The sequence below is a fragment of the Pteronotus mesoamericanus genome, unplaced genomic scaffold, assembly GCF_021234165.1.
Source record: "Pteronotus mesoamericanus isolate MK-2021 breed Mesoamerican mustached bat unplaced genomic scaffold, CSHL_Meso_final contig_57, whole genome shotgun sequence".
In the NCBI taxonomy this organism is placed as follows: Eukaryota; Metazoa; Chordata; class Mammalia; order Chiroptera; family Mormoopidae; genus Pteronotus; species Pteronotus mesoamericanus.
In genome coordinates this window covers 3,307,811-3,312,977 of record NW_026555203.1, presented here as the reverse complement: position 1 = coordinate 3,312,977, position 5,167 = coordinate 3,307,811, and positions in this window count along the sequence as shown.

Below are 5,167 nucleotides of genomic sequence, written 5' to 3'. Positions count from 1 at the left end.
TTTTTTAAATAAAGTGAGTTTCAACAACAAAAAAAAGAGGGTACAAACTAAGAGAGGGCTCAATCGAGTGAGTCAGTGATAGGAATAAAGAAGTCTAAAGGACCATTCAAATAGACTGCCAGTGGACCAGATTGAGTCCCCAGGCAATTGGATTGGAAAGAAAGGGCCACTATTGACAAGTTACACTACTAAAATGAGTTGTACCAAAATTGTTGGATCTTAGTTTGAAGAACTCTGAGAATCCTACCAGGGTGAGGTGGGCAGATTATGATTTTAGTGGGAAAGATTAAAGGACGCTGAGTGAAGCATAGCAAATGGGTGGTGAATGCTCAGATATAAAGCACTTTGGTTCATAGTTTTCCCAGTTTGCTAGACACTTAGCCTAGGAATCCAGGGAATTGAGGATAATTTGTACTTCATAATCTTCTGAACCATTTACCGTTTCAAAGGAGAGTAATTTTACTCATGGTAAGAGGAGAACAGAGTCAATGTTAGTTGGAGTGGGCAGAGGGAAAAGTGTCATGGATACTGGAAATGGACACTACATATGACAAGAATGTTGTAAGGCTAAAGAGCCTTAACAGTAATGGAAAGTTCTATGAAAATGTCCCCAGTTTCTTGAAGAGATGGATTGATGTGGAAACATAGATGCCCATTGTTTAACATGAAAAAAATTGATGCTGCAAAATACAACAGAAGTTTATTTGGGGTATTATTAGAATTTTAACCTGAGAGTCACGGATTCAGGAAAAAACCTGAAATATGCTCCAGGGAAGACAAAGAAAAACCATATCTTACAAAACCCACAGGTTGTAACAAAGGAAACTTTTCCTATGGATATCTAATATGGCCTGATGACTAGTTCACAAAGGTTTGGTCAGGTTCAGGTGGTGAGACTCTAAGATAGACATCAACATGGAAACAAGGAGACAAGTTCCAGGATGGGCTTCTATGGCAAACACAAAAGTCCAAAAGTTCAATTCTCATCCATGTATGGGTGTGGGTAAGTATCACTTCCCTAATAGCCTCTTGACTCCAATTTAGAGCCCCCCTGATATTAGTGACTCTATTTTAGATGGTTCTGGTGACATCATTCTTGCCATGTATTTGCTTTGCTTTGCAATTGACTTTGTCCCATTAAACTTTGTGGTCAGCTCAGAATTTACTTAGGACAGTTATTTATAAATTTTATGTTTAACAGTAGGTTTTATTTTCATCAAGTGGAATCTTACAAAAAGCTGTAATATAAAAACATATATTAGCATATTTTAAGTTCAAATTTAAACCATTTACTTAGGTTATAATCAGTACATGAAATAAGTTTTGATAAATATAAACTTTTGAAATAGGGAGTTCTGGGTGACAGTTGTATTCTTATGTCCAACTTCAGAATCTAATTTATTTTTTCTATGAGGTTTTGGTTGCACAATAAAGAGACATTCTTACTTCACACAGATAAATGGCAAATATAAAAATGTTTTAGGATAGCTCAACTTTCAATCTCAGGGAACTCTTGAATTCAACAAAAAATGGTAGGAATAGCTATCGATTATGGTCTACACCAAAAAATAATTCACTTTGTAGCACAATTTAACAGTGTAATAGTTTATAATATATTATAATTTATTACATATTCCATTTGAGTATGTTATGATTCTACTATGTTTTTAAAGAATTAAAATATATAATTATTGTAGTTCAAATGAATGCTTTCAGAAACACCATGACTTCTTTGAGGAATATTAGAAATCTCTGAAACATAATTGTGAAGCCCCTTGACCTAGGAGTTGTCTTCTCTGGAAAGAGCATTTTGAGAGGTAAGTAAGAGAACTGAATAAGAGGAAAGCTGTCATTTGTAAGGAAATGATGTTCAGAATCAAGCCGGATGCTCATGTTAGCAAATTCTGTGACTCACAGGAGGCATACTCAGTTGTTTTGTAGATGATTCAATAATGGAAACACTGGCTACCTGTTAGTGTTTGGGGCAGGGTAAAGGTAGGGTAACAAAGTAGGCCCTTGCCTAGAGAACACAAAATAGATGGTTACTGAAGTCTTTCTTTTCTCTTTGTATATTTAGGTTCTATCACAATACATGCATATAGTAGATTTTCAATAAATATTAATTAAGTGAGTGGAGAGGATAATAAATGGTGATCTGTCTGAAGGGTTTACAGAGGCAAGATAGCCTCTGGGAATATATTGCTGTCCTCAGCACATAAGAAAGCCTTGCACATATGAATGAAGGCAACCCTCTAACCTGGGAAGCCAGGACCTGCATATGGTTTTTCTCCATCCTCCTGCCCTGACTTTTCTCTTCTTTAGCCACCCATATCCCCTTTACAGTGGGTTTTGTCTCAAGGAATGTGGCTCCAGCTATGACTCTGGCTAACATGGTCAGAGCTGATGCCTCAATTTCTCCTTTGCTCTTATTTACATAAAACCAGTCCTGGACTTAGTTGCTTCTGCTAGTCCCTTTTCCCTTCCTTAGGTGCACCTTTATTTTATCAACTTCCATACTCCTTCAATGTATACTAGTACCTCAATGGTATTGAGCACTCCCCCCAACTAACAACTTATGCAATGACTTTCTTTGCATTAGTCCCTTTCTTCATTCCTCTCTGTTTTGCCTGATACACCTAAATGTGGAATAGTGAGGCTAAATTATAATGATAGGTCATATTTATTTAGCATGTACTTTGAGCCAAACACTGAGCTAAGTGCTTCATATACTTTAATTCAATCCTCACAAAAACCCAGTGAGGTATGTACTGTATTCTTCCCCATTTAACAGCTAAGAAAAATGAAGTCAGCACAGGAATAATTAACTTGCTCAAAGTTATACAACTTAGTGTGAGAGCCAGGATCCAATTCCAAACCCTGGCCTCCTAATTACTTCTTATACTCTGACCTTACAAAATAGCTTGTTGGAAGGAGGCATATTATTAGCAAATAAGTCATTGTTTTAGATTCTGGCTGGAGTCCAGCTTATACACAGGTCTACGGAATGAAGATTGGAAAAACTACTTTCTTTCTTTTTTATTTTTTATCTGTGCTATGGGACCCCAAAGACAAGCCCTGATACAATTCCTCCTGTTTTTTTAAACCAGATTTTGGGGTCAAGAGTGGTTTTTAATGTTTTAGAAATGGTGAATATAAGTAGCACTGATAGGGCAAGAAACCATCCCACAGTCCCATATCAAAGGTATGACAGATGCAGGGACAGAACCTGTGAATTGTCAATCCTCGTCTGTCTACGTTCCCAGGCTACACCTAGATCAAAAACAAACAAACAAACAAACAAAAAACCTGGGAATTTCCAAATCTGTTTGAGAACTCTATATTGCTTAAAAAATATCTTCAATAAGCCCTCTTTCTTTTCTTTAAGTGCTAATCCCCCTTAATTTTTCCTCAGTAAAAATTGTTTCTGAAACCACAGTGTGTTTATTCCTAATTTCCATAAAATTTTGTAATGAGTTTCATCCTCTTCTCTGGATGGATTATCTCCTGTCTGCCTCTATCTCACCTTCCCTAGTCTGGACTGTTTTGAACTAATACTCCAAATGTTTAGTGGGTGCCCTGAGGTGTTTCTCCCTTCCTTAGACACAAGTATAAGAATCACTAGGTTTGGGGCCTATGTATTTGGAATTTGATATTGCTATGTGAATGTGATGCCTGCTCAGGGCTCTCAGAGGCTGTAAGTTATATCCCCCTGTGACAGCCTAGAGAAGCTTAGTGTCAGGACTTATGTGTGATAGTAACAAAATATAGAGAGAGATTAAAAGCTATGATTGAGAAAACAAAGAGTATGCAAAAGTCTAGGTCAGAATCTGAGTAGTTCAGTGATTCTTGTTTGCATGTATGGTAGTTTTATTCAAAACACCTGAAGAAATGGAATTCAAAATATACTTGCTTCTTTTCCTGGAGTGTCCAGTACTGTCTTTCTCCAAACCTGTATGAAAATTGACGTAAGTGGAAAGATTTTAAAATGGAGCTGGAGCAGTGATTCCAGAGGGACTGCCTTGCTTGTCTTTTTGGACTGAGACAAGCCTTTGGACTGGGCCACACCACAGTTATTTTAGAAACAATCATCTGGAAAGTCAGCAGGAAAGTGGACATCCTGATCTCAAGTACTAATGATTACGCACTTCATCTGAAGATAGAATTAACCAATCATGAATAGACATGAGTAGCACAGCTTGTCAACACCAATAAATTTTTTTCTTCTTTCAATGGAATCATTGCTTTCTTTTTTCTCATAAAACCCCCTTGCTATCACCCTGTAATAAAGACACTATTTTGCTTTCTGCCTGAATCTATGCTCCCCAAATTGCAATCCTTTGATCCCAAATAAACACTTTGCTTCTTGAACTGTTTTTTTTTTTTTAGGTTGATACCGATTGAGAATTACTATTATTTATGTGAGTGTGACATATCTCCTTTGTACAGGGGGAAGCAATAGTAATTAACATCAATTAAATACCTACTATGGGTCAGGAACATATTGTTAAGGTATATTAATTCATATAATCCACACATAGACTCTACAAAGTAGGTGCTATTACTACCATCTCTAGTTTTCATTTGGGGTAGCTGAGGCACAAAGAGAATTGGCCTGTAAGTGGTAAAGGGGAGGTTTAAATTAAGGCACTCCACCCTGATTGGTGTGGCTCAGTGGGTTGGGCATCATCCTGTGAACCAAAAGGTGTCTGTTTAATCCCAGGTCAGGGCATATGCCTAAATTGTGGACCAGGTCCCCAGCTGGGAGTCTGCGAGAAGCATTCCCTCGTACATCGATGTTTTTGTCCCTCTCTTTATTCCTCCCTTTCTCCTCTCCAAAAATAAAAATAAAATCTTAAAAAAAAAATTGAGTTGGCCAAAAAGTTCACTTTTTCCCCATAAGATGAGTTCTAGTAGTGCTCAGTTTTCTTTAATTTCATTTGAAACAATTTTGTTAGATTGTATTGTGACAGCTGTTATATCAGCATGTATTTAAAAAAAATGATCAAAACTGGTGAATTTTTGTGTAGCCATTTTAATGTTGATTATGGAAGAAAATAAGCCACATTTTCAATGTATTATGCTTTATTATTTCAAGAAAGGTAAAAATGCAACTGAAACACAGAAAAAGATTTGGGCAGTGTATGGAGAAGGTGCTGTGACTGATCAA